Source organism: Myotis nattereri, assembly GCF_964212035.1.
Source record: "Myotis nattereri genome assembly, chromosome: 3".
In the NCBI taxonomy this organism is placed as follows: domain Eukaryota; kingdom Metazoa; phylum Chordata; class Mammalia; order Chiroptera; family Vespertilionidae; genus Myotis; species Myotis nattereri.
In genome coordinates, this window is record NC_138077.1 from 167,497,484 (window position 1) to 167,515,481 (window position 17,998).

The 17,998-nt window shown below is 42.3% G+C and overlaps 1 protein-coding gene across 1 annotated transcript in view; it reads left to right on the top strand.

Moving 5' to 3' along the window:
• The window catches only part of WLS (Wnt ligand secretion mediator), a 110,983-nt gene that overhangs the window by 43,178 nt on the left and 49,807 nt on the right, over nt 1-17,998 (top strand). The window lies entirely within an intron of this gene.

A 17,998-nucleotide genomic window follows, 5' to 3' on the forward strand; every position in this document is an offset into this window, starting at 1 on the left:
GTTGGAAAATCAAAGCTTAATATGCCATCCTGAGCTGAGAAATGAGAGGCCTAGAGCTCAAAGGGCAAAAAAAATAGGGTAATTCGCAGGATAATGAGAAAGCAGATGTTTGGTAACTAGAAGTTTGCCCTGCCATGCAGGTAAGTCTTTGAGATAAAAAGTTATCTCTGATTAAGCTCTTTTTCTGTGCTAGACCCACTCATTATCTAAGTTATTTTAGGCAGTGAAGAGTGGTAAAATTTTTTCTTGAGTATGCTAGGTCTCAATGGCCTTCAGCCCAAAATAATCCACATGCCAAATGGCCCATTCACCCCTTCACCTCTGTGGCCTGTGCCACGAGGAAGCTCACCCCACTGCAGTGACTAGAGGATTTCTGAAAGGTCCCATGTTTCAAATGTTTTTCCTCGCCACTGGGCTTTGAGTAAAGCCATTGCCTTAGAAAAAAGTATCTATCAAAATGGGAACATCAATCCTTGAGCACCCATTTCCCACACAACTGGGTTATATTTTTGAGCTTACTCAGTTGTGATTCAAGACTCTGAGGACATGGGGCATATACACATTTTGGGAGGAAGAGAACATTGGGTGATTTCTGGGAAGGAGAGCCACGTGTGGCCTCTGGGGATAGCGTAGGGGATCCTAAGTTGAAAAGGAAGAAAGCATTTTTTACTGACACGGGATCAGGGGTGAGAGGGAAAAAGAATGTTGAAGATAATTCTGCCTGGGTCCTTCCAATGAATTAAAGCACTTTTTCTAATTGTAATTTTCCTGTATTAAGCAATGATCTTAATATACAGTCATATTCATTTTCTCTATTTAGAAGTTGAAATAGTGTATCTACCTGATTGACACCTTATCAAAGAAGTTATGCTGAGATACTTTTCCATAATGTAGACTTTCCCCTTCCCATTCATTTACTCTTTTACCCATTACGTCTAAATGTTTTTGAGTGCTCATACAGATGAAGACTATCCTTCAAGTGTAAATGACTAGGAAATAACCAATCATTACAGTATGGTGTAATAGATACTCTGGTTTCTCTTCAGATCGTATAAATCTTTCACCTTTTATAGTATGGTGTGATAGGTGCTGTGACTAAGGTATGCCCAGGAGGCTGAGGAGCATCAAGAAAAGGTTTTAGAGCAAAAAAAGGGAAAGCTATCTTGGGGTGTGTGTGTCCGTGTGCGCAGATATTTGAGGTGAGTGTTAAAGAGTGAAAACCTTGGATGTGAGGGCGATCTGGCTGTGACATCTGTCACCCCATTGATCGCCAGGGTTGATTCGGCTGATCTGGCTGGCTAGGCGGGTGTCCCCCTCCTCCCTCACTGATCCATGTGCGTCCCTCCCGAAGCTGCAAGCTCGGTCAAAGAGGACGACCTCCCCCCCACCCCCACCCCCAGGAGAGGAACCGTCTTCGGTCAAGGGTATACGAGTAGCTGTGCTCCCCTGCTAGAACCTCCAAACAAGCTCTCAAGAGTGAAAACCCTGACAAGGAGTTGGGGGTGAGGATGGGGACAAATAATAGAGCATTATAATTAGAAGGAAAAAGGGACAGTTGATATGAAGGTCTAGATTTGAACAACAGCTGTAAGCATTCAAGTGTTATTTCCCTTGTCCTATTCTCTTATATATAGACTTATTCATTGGTTTTATAACACATTTATTTGTTCGTGCATTCAAACTTTAAGTCCCATGCCTGTGGTAAGCATTGATACTAAGGATACAAGACTGAACAGAAAATGTTCTTGTGAGGGATTAGGGAAGATGGTGGTTGGGAAACAGATACTTAAACCTACCAAAGAGAAATACATATGCTATAATGAGAGGAATGGGCAATGTTTTGATATTGTGATTTATAAGAAATAGTTGTTAGGCCATTCAGATGACCCAAAAATATTTCTCATATACATTTGGCCTTTGTCCACAGTTCCTGGCTCACAGCCCCCCCCCCCCCCCCCCCGTCCCAAACCCTTGGAATTTTGAGCAATAAAGGCATTGGGGAGCATCTATTGTTGTATTTGGGCTCTTGTTCTTGGATTTTAAAAATGCTTCAGAGTCATAAAGGTGAAATGTGTGTCTTGTGATTCATAACAAGCCTCTTTCCACCACCACCACTGGGCTTATGTTAATGAGGTGACTTTTAGAAAACACCTAAGGCCAGGGGCAGGTTGCCAAGGAAACCAACCATTAATAGAGGAGTGAAACTTTCACTCACACACAAACACACACACCATTTCTAGGGAGGAAAGAGAGGTTGAAGGTAGATTCAATCTCCAATGGCCAGTGGTTTCATCAGCTGTGGCTATGTAAGGGAGCCTCTACAATCCAAAAGGAGGGGCTTTGGAGAGCTTCCAGGTTGGGGAACTGGAACACTTCCATGTGCAGAACCCCAAGTTCCACAAGGATAGAAGTTCCTTTGTTTGGGATCTTGCCCATTGTTTCTTTTAATCTGGCTATTGAGTCATGTCTTTTGTAATAAATCTGTAATCTAGTGAGCTCTGTGAGCTGTTCTAGCACATTAATTGAACACAATGAGGTGGTCGTGGGAACCTCTAATTTACAGCCAGTCCGTCAGAAGCCATAGGCGACAATCTGGGCTTATGATTGGCATCTGTAGTGGAGGGTAGTTCTTGTGGGACTAAGCCCTTAATCTGTGGAATCTGCTGCTATCTCTAGGTACTGTCAGAATTGAGTTGAGTGGTAGGATACCTTACTGGTATTCGAGAATTATTCAAGTGTGGAGAACCCCCACACACACACCCACATACCCTCTCCACACACACATCCTAATTGGTAGTCAGAACCTATTACTTACATACCTTAATAACTTTACAGATAAATTAGTTCCCAGCAAATATTAATCCTAAACATCAAAAATGCCTATGTTGTAATGCTTTGATAAAATATCCTATATAATAAAAGGGTAATATGCAAACTGACCCTATCAGCACAACGACTGGGAATGACTGGTCACTATGACGCACACTGACCAACAGGGGGCAGACGCTCAATCCAGGAGCTGCCCTCTGGTGGTCAGTGCATTCCCACATGGGGGAGCTCTGCTCAGCCACAAACCAAGCTGATGGCTGCCAGTACAGCAGTGGTGCTGGGAGCCTCTCCTGCCTCCTCAGAAGCGCTAAGGATGTCCAACTGCAGCTTAGGCCTGGTCCCTGCTGGCAAATGGACATCCCCTGAGGGCTCCCGGACTGCCAGAGGGATGTCTGACTGCCAGCTTAGGCCTGATCCCCCCGGGGAGCTGGCCTAAGCCAGCAGGTGGACATCCCCCGAGGGGTTCCAGACTGTGAGAGGGCACAGGCCGGGCTGAGGGACCCCCCCTCTCCTCCCCCCCGCCCCCGCATGCACAAATTTTTGTGCACCGGGCCTCTAGTTTCTATATATTAAATGATGTATGAATGTATGTATTCAGGTTCCAAAATATATTTTATCCTCATGTAGAAAAAGATCTTAGTAAAGGTTCTTATTTTAAAAAAAAAAATCCTTAAATTTCTTGTAACATAAGGTCCTGCACTATTTTAATAAAGGCACACTGAAAAATTGACAAGATAGAAAACTAAAGGTTCTGTCAGTAGATATATAAAATAGCTGAAATCATAGAACCTCAAGAAAACCAGATTTAAAAAAATACTTTTCTTTTTTAAGCAGGAGCAGTGGGTAGGGACTATTAGCTTTAATATGAGAGGGTTGCATGTTGGGTTTGTGGGAATATTTTTTCCCTTAAATTTATTCTCTATATTTTTGTTTATGGACAATGAAGACACAGATTTAAGAGTGATGGTATGTCTTTGCTCACTGATATAGATATATACATACATGTATTTTAATTATAATATTTGTAAGACATGATAGATTTTGCTCTGACTCTTATATTAGGAATACATGAGACTGCATGTCCACTTTTTATATTTTATCATTGTTTGGATGTGTTTCTGACAGCAATAAATGGGGCAGGAGAAAAGAGACTGGGAGCATGGTGAACAAGATCCCATTATATGTAGATGACTTCCTATTTATCAAAGATTCAGCTGTAACAATATTACCTCCAATGTAAGAAAAAGTCAGGGCCAATCCTATTTTTTCTTTAAGCTTTCCTAGGCAGTCTATGAAATGAATTTCAAATTCCAAATTAAAAAGAGATTTCTCATTTGGACTATGAAATTAAAGCTGGGATTTCATATATATATATATATATATATATATATATATATATATATTCAGAGTGTTCACCTATATTTAAGGGTCTTTGAATAGATGCAATAATCTGACTGCTCTATATTTTAAATGAATTTTAGTTATTTGGGTTAAATGTTTATTTCCTTTAAGCTTTTTAATTTAAGGATTTTGGCTAGGATTTGAGATCTTGATAAACCCTTAGAAACTAGAAAAATATTGACTTACTATTTAAAAGCTAGTCATTGTTTAATCAATTTTAAGATATTATCAGGCTTATCCTTTAGAGGGAAAATGGTGACATTAAAGGGTAATTCATAGTGATAAAAGTGGTTAAGAGAATATGTATATTATATTTAATTATTGAGAAAGAAGATATCCCATGTATATTATGCAAAAAAGTAACCCACATTTGAAAAAGTAATTTTAAACAGAAACCCTACTTTTCACCTTTTAAGTATAAACATTTTTAATACCTACAATTGTCATTTGATGATAAGTATGAATAGTATTAGCCAGTTCAACTTTTAAATGGTGATAATTGTAAAATAATAGTCTACAAGATCCAGGGAAGAAAGTCCAATTGAAGAAAATCCAGACTTAGAGATACCTAGACATGGGGGTAATTGACCTTTCAGCAAATACCAGTTACAAATTCTGAGCAGACCTCCTTGTGGAAATCTATGATTGGGTGAATGATGACTTTTTCTGAACATTTTAGAGGCATGGAATTAACCAGTTTGTGGTGTTTCTGTAGAATTGCAATGGACACAGATTTCAGTTTTACCCCAAAGAGTTAGGACATGTAGGGAGAGTGAGTAGACTATAAAGGGTGTCAGAAAAATGTCAGCCTAAACATCTGGCATCTGGATGTAGGTTAATCACTGGGAAAAATATATGCTTATCTATGTGATGGGCTTAGATTTTTCTGTAACATCAAATTCTGTACTTGAAAATAAATATCCTCTAGAGTGGGTGTATCTCATTCATTTTAAAATGTATTGTCAGTCACTCACTCAATTTATGTGTGTGTTCGTGAAATATAGGCTTCAGAACCTAACATGGTGCCCACTTGTAATGGAATGTTGCTTTACTGATTATAACTGCAAGTCACATACTTAGCATAACTTCAGACTCTCCATGGGGTTCCTTTTGAGTAACTTGGGTGCAGAGATCAAAGACGTTTGTGGGGGTTTTTTGACATGTCTTAACACAGCTTTCAAATCTACAGACTGTTGAAATAGAAATACTGAGATTCATTGGCAGAAAGCTTCAAGATGGATTGCTGTGTTGAGTAGTAAATCTCGGATTTTCAGAGGTCTAAAAATCCCTTAGGCTGAAGAAATACTATAAATGGTATGCAGTGGGGGAAGCCAGGGTGTCTATTCTCTTCTTAGGTAATGAAGTTGTTTTGCCTTGAGCCCTGTGCTGAAACTCTACAGTTGAATATTAAGTCTAACTGGCTTGTTTCATTATTGCAAATGACTACATAAAATGATGGAATTACATGTTTCTATAAATGATGAGTGATTTTTCTTTTCTCAAACTGGAAACATTGCTGTAAAACTTACTTCTAATAAAAAATATATAATTAGGATGATATCTTTCAAGTTAGATGGCTGAGTGTTCTGGAAGAAAATTGCTGAACTTTTTATGAAGTGGTTGTGCTCATCCATTTGTGCCCCTCTTATGGGATTAAGTAGATACTTCATGAAAACAATGAAAATAAAGGAATAATCTGTTAACTGTAAAAAATAAACTGTCAGATTATCCAAAATTGTCAGGGGTGAAATACAGAAGGAAGAAAGTCAGGGAATCCTTTTGTGAACTAATGGTTGGCCATCAGCAAGAGTCGTGGTTCTTTTTTTTTTTTTAATATATTTTATTGATTTTTTACAGAGAAGAAGGGAGAGTGATAGAGAGTTAGAAACATCGATGAGAGAGAAACATCAATCAGCTGCCTCTTGCACACTCCCCACTGGGGATGTGCCTGCAACCAAGGTACATGCCCTTGACCGGAATCGAACCTGGGACTCTTGAGTCCGCAGGCCGACGCTCTATCCACTGAGCCAAACCGGTTAGGGCAAGAGTCATGGTTCTTAATTCGTTTTCATATGTTTCTTGGGAAGCATCCATAAGGAGAGCTGAATGGGGCAGAGGGTTCCATACATCATCAGACTATAACTGCTATGATGGAACAGACCACTGGTAACATGGTATTCACATGACTGGAATTTCATGCTTCATCAGGTAATCCTCTTTAACAAACTATGTTGAAACAACTACTGAGAAAAAGAATTCTACCATCCCATTCCCACCCAGCAGACATTCTTTGATTCATGACCATGTTGTTATCTCTCTTTATAAGAAGAACATTTCTGATGAAATGTTTTTCCTCGTAGGCTAGAGTCACTAAGATTTTCAAAGTTACCTTTTAAGTATCTTTACCTACCTCAGTCAGAGTTAATGTGAACAAAAATAAAAACTTCACATTTTCTCTCTACCCTCATACTTCTCCCCCTCAAAAAAAGATAAGCCCCCAAACCTCAAAATATACCAGAATGATCAAGGAGACTTAAAAAGAGTGGGGTTTGTAGTGGTGGATAAAGGGAGGTTGTCAGTATTCAAGATGGGTTTATGTGGCTAGTCCTCTTTCCTTGGGAGTCATGTGCCCCCTTCAAATGAAGGCTAGAACTTAGAATTTACTAGTATGAATTAGTCTTACCTACTGACTTGGAATAGAAAGAAACCAAAATCACGGGAGAACACTAATTTTCATGATTAACCCTGAATAGTGAAGATTAGGCACATCGTGTTTGTTCACTCTCACTTATGAATATCTTTCTCTTTGAGGGAATCTTCAGGCATAACTTTGGAACTAATCATTGTGAGCATGTTTATATGGGCAGGAATGTGAGAATTTTGGGCTTTGTTTTATTTTGGTGTTATGATTTATAAGCCCTTCACTTGGACAATATCACTATAAAGCTGGATCTCTCTATCTAGTTTGATGGTGTTGCATTGTATTTTCAAATTAAAAAATCCAATCAAGGAACAGAGTTGGGCTCCTCCAAAACTTTCCCAAGATTTGTTTTTATTAATGTTTTTAATATCCAGTCCCTCCTACCTCCTTCCAGTTGTCTATTGGCTTACTGGTCAATTTAACATTGGAAAGCAGATCATATTGGCTTGGTCTCTAGTCTTAACAAAACACTCATCTATGGTGCTGAATAATTTGCAGTAGTTGTTACTAAGTATTGGCTGTGTAATTGCAGACTCTGAGTACTTGAAGCAACGGTGGAGTACTGCTGGTCTACTAATCTTCAAACAGGAGTCTATGGGTAGATTCCAAGGACCAAGTGAGCCCCCTGATAACGCTATGCAAAATTTTAGTTGTATAAACTTCTATGACCTTGGGGATTTAGAGGGTTTGTGGGTTTTGTCAGGTTTCCAAAGAGGTGCTTAACCTCCAAATGTCAAAGACTAGTCCTTTAATTTACCAGATGAAGAAACCTTATAACCAGTGATACTTGCCCACTGTAGCGCAGCTGGCTGGAGACATAGCACAATCTCCCTGTTGTATATCAACCATTTAGGTAGGCGGATGGTACATAGCAACAAGTACACTACACTGTGCAGGTCAGTGAGCCTTCTACCAGATGGAGGCCTCTAATTTTTGGACTGAAGTTGCTCTGGTCTTTCTAAAATGGTGTATTTTTCTATTTTTTAAAAAAATCTCCCAATCTGTAGTTAGTTCAGGGATTCCAGTATAATCTCAAACCTAGACTAGGAGGTAGGCAGGTCCTGTTTATAGTACCACAGCTGCAGATCACCCACAGGTCTCATTTCCTGCTTTGAGTTTAGAATATACATGGGGAGATTCTCTTTGCATCCATAATAAGTATATTCTGGTTACTAAAATAAAAGCCTGGTGACATCAATGAGAAATGTGAACAGCACAGCAGCCAGCAGCAGATGAGTCCAGGATGGGGCCTCCACTATATATAAGGTGTTTTTACCTCCTCCTCTAACTTTGTGTTTTCTTCTTACTATTTAAATGCAGCTAGCCATCACATCGCTAGTGTGAGGTTACTTTATGGGGAATTATACTTTTATTGTGAGTAACCTTAGGAAATATGAAGTAAAATTATTTTCTGGATTTTGTTTTCCGAAGCAAAAGAAAGTTAGATGGGAAGAAAAATCCTTTATTAAACAAAGCAGAATTCTACCCTCAAAAGTGCCAGGGACTCTACGTTGAAAAAACAACCCATTTCTTTCAACATCTATATCTGTCTACACACTGATGCCAGAAATAGTTCCAGTTTCTCTTTGGCTTTAGTAAGTCGATGTTAATAGTAGAGGGAATAGAAATTCTTTAAAGGAAGAAGAGGCTCTGGTTTTTTAATTACTCTTGTCTAGGTTGTTTCCTAAAATAATTGTCCAGTGAACCTATCCTTTCTGCCTTACTGGTTATTCATATTATGACCACAAAGGAAAGCCCAGGCCTAACCTGACAGGCAAAATTATGCTGTCTTTAAAAGTAAGGTTTGGGGAAAATTGAAAATATTTAAATTTAGTATCTTTGAAAAAAGTTGCTGTCACATAGAAAAGAGTTCTAATAATTGGAGTTGATCAGCAATGAAAAGGCTCTGTCCTCAAGTAGTGAGCACCTTGTTACTGGTAGTAATTAAGCAGAAGCTGTTTGTGGGGAGGGGGCCATGATGATGATGACCACAGTGATAGCTTGCCTGGGTAGAGAGAGAGGGGGGTGGAGGAGAGAGAGACAGAGACAGACAGACCGACAGAGAAACATCAATTGGTCACCTCCCATACATACCTCAACCAGGGATCAAACCCGAAATCTGGGTATGTGCCCTGACCGGGAATTGAATCCATGACATTTGGGTGTGCAGGACAACACCCCAACCGACTGAGCCACACTAGCCAGGGCTACCAAGTACTTTTGTACAAGAGATGTTGGTGGTTGTCTTTGCTTCCAGCCATTTGCTTGGGCCTCACACCATTTTCTTAAAGAACTTGCCTATCTCCCCTCCCTCAAGAGTGGGCTTCTACCACTCCTATTGAATGAGCAGCTGGTCACTGGATCAGCCCTCTAACCTCAGATGATTGGATTAGGATGGGCCCTTGACCCAAGGGGCAATAATCAGATTCTCTCTCTCTCTCTCTCTCTCTTTTTTTTTTTTTTTTGGAAATTGGAGTTCACTGTTTCTAGGTCCACCTTCATTAGCACTGAAACTGAGAAGTCTTGAAGGCTATCTGGGCAGCCATCACTCACCACATACATGGAGAAGCAGAAGTTGGTTGAAATCAGATGCAAAGAGAAAGTGGAGATGAAGGAAATCGGGTGTAATTATGATTGACTACAAGTGATAACTTTCTTCTTGGCAGATTTCTCTTCCTGGTTCTGTTCCCTTAAACTTGTCAGAACTTTCTGTCCTTGAGTTCCTTGAGATACCTTTATATCCCTCCAGCTAATTTCTGCTTAAGCTTGTGTGGGTAAAGTCCTGTTACTTGCAACCAAATCATCTCTGTTTAAGACAACGTTACCTGTATTTCATCTGATCATCTCAACTATTCTTCCTGGCAGAATGAGGAAACTGAGGATGAGAGCAGTTAATTGACTTGTCCAAAGTCTCCAAGCTGGGAAATAGAAGGTTGTAAGTGAAAGGGATCTTGTGGCTCTGGGCCTGGATCCCACCGTGAGTCTATCAATAGTGCTGTGAAGTGGTTTCCTGTTGTGACTGGGAAATTATCCTAGACGACCCCCAGAGTCCCAGTTACTCTAACTCTCTTTTGCAGAGAGTTCATGACTCACTGAAAATCCTTTGGCTCTATAAAAATCTCATTTCTTCAGCTTTGTAAATAGGTGACTTTGGGGACCTTCAAGTGTGAACCATTTTAGAAGACACCCCTTTGTTATTGGGTGAGCTCAGTGTTGAAATGAGTGAGTTTTCTTGTGTTTTATTTTGTTACCTGCTACCCTGTATTCATTTCTAGTCCTTGGGTAGGCAGGCAGGGTTGCTGTACTGGAAGTGTATTTTTAGTCTGACATTAAAAAATGTATCATAGACACCAACACAGGAAGCAGTTTTTAGGTGAGTCAGTGTATAAATATCCAAAGAGTTTTCATAAAGGGATGGTGGATCTTTTAATCTTACAGTCCAACTTCTGAGCCTTCCTTCCCAACTTCATTTATTGGGCTTCTACTATGTGCTGACATGTTCTTTACTTAGGATTTAAGATACAAAGATAAGTCCTTCATAATACAGTTTCAGAAAACATCGTGGCCCTTCTGTGTTTACTTTTCTTTATTCTGCAAGACTAAATTTTGAGAGCAGGGACAGTACTTGTTCATTTCTGTGTCTTCATACTTAGCACAGTTCCAGGCACAGTAAATACTCAAGATGCACTCAAAATAACTAGTTAGGAGCTCACAATCTAGTTCAGAGATACAGAAACAAAAACTACACCAGTGTGTTCAGTGCTAAGTATCCGATGAACACAGACAGGGAAATGATTAGCTCACTTCTGAGAAAGTAATTTTTAAGACTCTTTACGGGTGGAGTCTTAAAAGGTGGAATTTGTGACAATCTATTATCTGATGGCAAAGAAATAATTCAAAGGCAGCCTCATTTTGTTATGTTGAAGCCAAAGTGTTTGGGCTGAATCCCCAACCTGCCACTTACAAATTATGTGACCTCTTGTAAGTTTCTGAACTTCCTTATACTTTATTATCTTCATCTAGGAAATAGAAGGAATAGTAGTCAACCCTTATAGAATTGTTTTAAGAATTAAACTAGAAGAATACATGAGGCTTTTACATAGTAAGTGCTTGGTACATAATAAACGCTCAATAAAGGTGAGTTATTATTATTCTTTAGAGAAGAGGAATGGGAGTTCTGGAGAGAAGATAGAAGCCCAGAAAGGCAGGCAGCAGGGCTGAGTGTGTAAAACAAGGACCCAGGTGGATGCTACCACAGGCCTTTCATTACTTCAGGGTAGTAGTTCTTAACTTTGGGTCAAGGATCGCAACCTTGGGAGAAAAATGTACACAGGCCCCATTCACGCTTACTGTATTCATATTTCTACTGAAGCCCTGAAAGTCATCCATGGAATTCAGAGGTTTGTGAATCTCAAAGTAAGAGCTCCAACTTCATGGTATAGGTCAGTGATGGCGAACCTATGACACGCGTATCAGAGGTGACACGTGAACTCATTTTTTTGGTTGATTTTTCCTTGTTAAATGGCACTTAAATATATAAAATAAATATCAAAAATATAAATCTTTGTTATACTATGGTTGCAAATATCAAAAAATTTCTATATGTGACACGGCACCAGTTAGGGTTTTTCAAAATGCTGACACACTAATCTCAAAAGGTTCGCCATCACTGGTATAGGTAGACCCCAAGAGTGCCAGATATCATGTTGATCAGCACTTTAAAAACATGGAGAATACCCTTGTAAAATGGAAGATATTATTAACATATAAATTAAAATGTTTGGGAACAGAATAATAATTCAGGTTGGGAGCAGAAGTATGTGGGAGACAACCTCAGAAGTTAAGTGACTTCTCCTGGTTTGCAGGTAAGAAAATCAGGACTAACACCCATATTTTTCTACCGTGAAAAGTTGTGAAATAACATGTTATGCAAAGGACAGTAAGCCCATTTGTTAGTCTGTAGAAGAATTCCGTATTGGAGAGAATAGATAAGCTCCTGAAAGACAGGGGTCAGTTGGTGAGTTGCCTTGCTGACCGGGCGAAGAAGTCCAGAGTTTGATACTTCAGGAGAAAATCGAAGATCACGTGTCTAGTGCTGAAAGGAAATGTGGAATTCAGGATTTGAGGCTCATCACTTATCCTTTGAATTATACAGCAGCTGGAAGTCTCATTTCTTTTTCTTTCCTTTTTTTTTTTTTTCCATCTGGACTCCTTGCATGGTGGTATTCCCGACAGGAGGGCATCTGTGAACTTTTTAATGGGAGAAGTCGTAGAGCTGGGTTAGGGCTGTGTTTGCAGAAGGCTGGCTTCGGAGGCAGGTAAAATCTGACTCCCCTTCTGCTTTTCAGCTGCAGACACAGCATCGCTGCCACCACCAGCTGAGTGACTCGGAATCGAGGGGTTGCCAGTAATTGTGGGTTTAAGTCACAGAGGAAAAAGATAAGAGGCTAGCAAGGCTGGTTTTTCCACAATTAAATGTTGCCTCTCAGGCTTCTCTGACGGCAGGAATCCAGGAGGTCAGGAACCACCAGCCATATTATTTTTCTCCCCGGCTGCCTGCTCTCATTTGTATCCCCTCCTCATTCATGGGAACTAAGAAAAGATGGGTTGGAAATAAAAAGCTTGTTCTAGCCTACTTTTTCCTTTATGAAACTTGTCAGAAACAAAGCTTTCCCACGAAACAGATGTGATCCCTTCTGGTGGCGGGCTCTTTCTGCCGGCAGCACAAAGATATCTTGGTGTGGGGTGGGGGGGGACCCATTGTTGCAATGCACGAATGTCTTTTTATAATTATGACTGTGTTTTCTCTCTCCAGTGCCATGTACTCTGGTATTTTTATGTTTTTCACTGTTTAACTCTTACATGAGTCAAAGTCAAGTTTTCATCCCTTATCACTCCAACTCTATTGTAAGTGCCCTGAGGGTAGGAATTGTCTTACTGTTCTTTGTTTTTGCCAGGATGCCTCAAGTGTAGGAGGAAGTTAAATAGGGGGTGGCAGTTTGGATGTCTACATTCATGAATTGTTAGAACTAGAAGGACCTTAGTCATCTTAGGATTCAACTTCAGTATTTAAAAAAAGAATGCCATATGTAAAGCAACTTACTCAAACTGTACAGCTAATTAGTGGCTTTTCTAGAGCAAGAAACAGGTCTCCTACCTGGTGACCTAATGGGAAAGAACTCGAGCTGTGGAATCAGGCAAACCTGAGTTCATATTTCACCTCCCTCCCACACGAACGGTGTGACTGTGTTCTCAGTTCCTTAGCCTTGTGCTTGTAGATGATCGTGTACAGCCGCCTGGCATCTCTATGTGGCTAAAAACGTCTGCACATATTAGGCGCTCAAAAATGTGAGGTCTTAAGGATCATTGTTTTATTTATTTTTAAAATACAAGACCCTCTATAAGAAACCCACATTTCTATGATCTCTTCAATATTAGAAAAATGTAGTCCTATTGCTTTTGGTGAGAACTTAGGAGGGAGAGCAGGCTAATAGGGTTCTGAGGTGGAGGCAGCTTATAATGAACCAGAAATAGAAATGGCTCCTGCCGACAGGTGCAATGCCTTCTCCCTTCTCCTGTCACCCCTCAGTGGAAGGGAGTTGGGTTGGTTCCTTCAGCAGTTCGTAGTGGAGTGCCTACTATGCTGAGAAAGAGACTCGCAATGTGCGGATGCGGGATGGTGGGGGAGATGAACAAGCCAACAGGCCCGACTTGCTTCAGACGTGATGACAGAGGGGAAGGCCATTGGCTAAGGGAGGAGCAACCAGAAGGACGCTGCCCAGACTCAGTAATCAGAGGCAAGTGTGTGGAGGTGCATGGAGAGACCCAGGCAGTGGGGGTGCCAGTATTACCCAAAGGGAAAGAGAAGCTATTCTAAGGGAATGACTGAAGGAGATGGCTGGTGAGAGAGAGGAGAAAAGGGAAAGGACTTATCTTGTTCGTGTAGGTGGCTTTTACTGAGGGAGGGACAGTGGAGGTTTTTCAGGGCTCAACCAAGGGTCGTGGTTTTTATTATGCTTCCTTCTGGCTCTCAGACACACATGCCTTCTGCGCCCTCTCTGTGTTATTACGAATCTGTCCATACTTTGGAAGCCTGGGAGGGAACCCAGTATTGTCTCATTGCTCCCCGGAGCTCGGGTCCAGGGAATGCCCTGGCTGATGGATCAAGGGAAGGACCTGACCTGCAAATAGAACCCCCAATGCCAAGTGCAGTCATTCTCCCCCCTTCCCCCCAACAGCACCACCTAATCCTACGAAACAAATACTCTGTGTGAGTAACACTGGCCTGACTCCAGCAATAACACAGCTGTTGAAACAGCTTAGTCACCAGGGTGATGGAGGGGGTGTGCGCGGGAATGCTGGGGTGCAGTGATCTGACATTTAGCGGGCTGGCAGCAGCCCGGAGAGCCTCCACAGGTCCGTGGGAGAGTGCAGAGAGGATCTGCTTCCTGTCCACAAGCATCCCCTTGTTTCTTTTGAAGCCCAACCATAATCCTGGCCAGAGCAGACAGAGGAGAGGAAGAAATGGGTCACTCCTTTTAGACACCTGGTCTCTCCCCCTTCATGATCCATGTTTATTTCCTGAATAACTTTTGTTTTCTGCCCCAGGCTAAGCTGGGTGTAATTTAGATGTGGTGAAGGGGGAAAAGGTGCTCATTTATCTCATCTAGAAATCTTAACTTCTGGATATCCAGGTGGTGTCTGAAGAAGTTACAAAGGCAAGTCCTGGCATTTCTGCCTGACCTTGCTTGGATGCCTTTAGCAGCTGCAGCTGCCAAAACTCTTGCCTAAAGGACTTTGGGCAGATCTGGGCAAAATACTGAGCCAGTTTCACCAGGACCTGGGAGGGCTGACAAACTGCCACAGGATGGCCCCGTTCCTCGGCCAGCCCTTTGAAGAAGTGACCTTTGCATTCTCTCCTCATCCTGCGCTTCGTCTGCACTGTTTGTTTTGGAAGCGGTTAAGGTAAATTAGCCATCCATCTCCCTTCCTGGTGACTGTATGAGAATACAGCTATCAGTCGGTGAACTCTGCCATCATCCATTCTATTTTTAGCTTCAGTGTGAATGAAGCTCTCTTCTCTAATTGCATTCAGAGAGAGAGGGAGGAAGGGATGTAGGGCGGGAGAGCCAGAGAGAGTGAGAGAGCGAGAGAGCCTGAGAGAGCGCGTGAGAGAGAGAGAGAGAGAGAGAGAGAGAGAGAGAGAGAGAGTTTCATAACCATCAAGTCAACCATTCTAAATGCGCTGTGCACTGACAGTGTCCTGGGGAGAAAGCGCAGAAGCCACTGTGTGTTTTCCTCCCTGGGCTGTCAGGATTGTTTTCGCTCCCCATTTAGGTTGATTATGGTCTTAGAGGAAGAGCTGTTGCCACAATGGTTTCCCAGTGTGTTAACACTTGCCGCTTGGATAATTCTGATTTCTCTAGCTTTGTTAGGAAAAGATCGGTTCATTGTGGAATTCAGATTCCATGGAAAACAGGCAAGGTGATATTTTCTATGAAATTAAATAATCTTAAACATGCTGAGAACTGTGTGAGGACAATGAGCTCAGTTCCATCTAGATCACTCTACCTGACCCCAAGTCCCAGTCTGCCTTTCCCACAGCTTCCAGATCTCCTTGCTTAAACATCCTTCCAATAAAATGCTGCAACTCAGAGCAGACTTCTTCCCTTTGTCATCAGGTTCTTCCTGCTCTACAGCCTTGCCTAGTCTCGCCACTCCTCCCTGGCAACACTAGGCTACTTTGAGCTTCCATGACTTTTTATCCATGCGGCTTCCCCTGCCTATAATTCTTTCTCTGACTTTGTCACCTAGTGAACTCTTACTCACCAGTGATTCACAGAGGACCATCATCTTGTCCAGATGAGGTGATGTGGAAGATCATGTATTCCACGCCACGGTCCTTTGTCCCCCTACCTAGCACTTGGGCACCTTTGTGCTGACAATGTACTTCACATGTACTTGTGATGTAGTACTACCCACTGGGAATTATGCTTATTTATGTATATGCCTGCCTTTCCCACTTTAGTGTGAACAGTTGATGGCAATGACTTTGTCTTTTTATCCCCACTATTGTGTATGGAGGGGGAAAAAAATGAACTGGATTGGATGGTCTGTCTAGTGCTAGGATTTTCAGAGGTAGATTGATTCCATCTTGGTGGCAGCACCTGCTCTTGGGGCTTCTGAGGTCCTGATGGGTTTCTTTCTAGTCCTGGAAAAGGAGGCCTGAGTAGATAATCAGAGACGTGACGTGTTATACCCAGATGAATGCTGCACAATTTTCCTTCTCTGGAATCTCTTGCCTGTAGTTCCATTCATTCTCGTATTCCTGTAGCCTTAGACAGGTATGATACACACTTCAAAAGCTCGCCCTTTTATTGCTTTACTTCACCCTTTCACTCTAGACCAGGTCGGAGAACTTTGGTTTCTAGTCCCTGTGGTTACAGCCTGTCTCCTTTGCACCCAGTAGCCCTCTTAAGTAGAACACTAGTGCAGCCCCGTGTTATCATTCAGATGTGAGGGATACAGGAGACCGTGCCTCCCTCAGGACCGTGTCCCTTAAAAGCTCCCTTCCCACCCAGTCCTGGGGAACAGGCACATTGTTTCTTGGGCCAAATTTGAGGAACATCCTTTTCTTCTGAAGGGCATGTGGGGGTGGGTAGGGAGAGAGAAGCAGGGAGTGGGGAAAGAAAGTGAATGCCACCAAAATACAGCAAACCATAGACCACACATGTGCGGTGTAGAGTGAGGAAGTGACGGAGGAGATTTGGGACTGTAGGAGTATTTGGAGAAAGAAGGATGATATTTGTTAAGTTGGCAAGTGTTTGATGGGTAGCTGTTGTATAAAGACATGGGTGATGGAGCTGTGAACAAGACTGAGGCAGTTACTGGTTCTCAGCAACTTCTCCACCCCAGTAGGAGGAGGCTAAGGAGGGAGAGATGTGTGAGTAGCAGGTAGTTGCCCTGCGGTAGGAAACATGTTACAGAGCTGGGCGCACAGGTGCTGTGGGAGCAACAGCAGGGGCACTTCATCGAGTTTGGGGGGTGAGGGAAAATGGGAGTGAATCTGCACGTGTTGAGGATGAGAAGGAGTTAGTTTGGTACAGGTGGGGATGCCAAGCACCGTATGCAGAGGACTGTCTGCGCCCCAGAAGAAAAGAAGCCCTTTTGTAATTCACCCTCACATGAGCACCCTTTAAAAACTCAGTGTGCTAGTAGAGACCCTGAGTGCACCAAGAGTAGGTAACCTTGAGCAGCAGCCTTAGACCAGCAGTCAGCATTTAGCGAGTGCTTACTGTATGCCAGGGCTGTGCTGAGTGATCACACATATTATCTCATGTAATGCTTTCAGCCATAGGAGACAGACATTGCTGTCACCCCCAGTCTATGGGGGGAGAAGTTCAGTGACTTGCCCACCGTGACGCAAGCACCACTGCCAAGGTGGGCCGCCATCCCGGGCTGTCTCTCTCCAGAGCCTGAGCTCTTCCCCATTTTCCACAGCAGGAGGCGGTGACAGGCTGTGTGCAAGGTGACCAGCCTTGGTGGTGGCAGGAGCAGGGAAGGGTTCATGAGATAGGAACCTGGGAGCCAGGCTAGCACCAGGAGCCAGGTTTGAGTCTTTTAATGCTATTGAAAGAGTTTCAACGTTAGACTGAGGACAATACAAAGGCATTCCGAGTATTTTGGAAATTATCTCGCTGGCTACAGAGTGAAAAAACAGAGAGGAATGGGGCATGGGTTTGAGTCTAGGTCTGAGGTGCCAGTGGCCTTGAACAAGGGGAGAGCCAGTGAGGGATGAGGGAAGTATAGTAGAGACACACACAGTGGGAAGTGAGCATGCAGATTTGAAATTCAGGAGGGAAATTTGAACTTGAGAAGGTGACTGCCATTCCAGGAGCAGACGAGACACCCTCAAAGCAAGTGTGCTGAGTTAGAAGGGGAGAGAGCTCCTCTCCAACCTGGTGAACACCAGCGATGTCATTTTTCTATATTCTGTGGTGGTTCAGACGCATTTGCTTCCGAAACAATTGATGTCCCAGCTCCTTGTCCAAATGAATGTACAAGTGC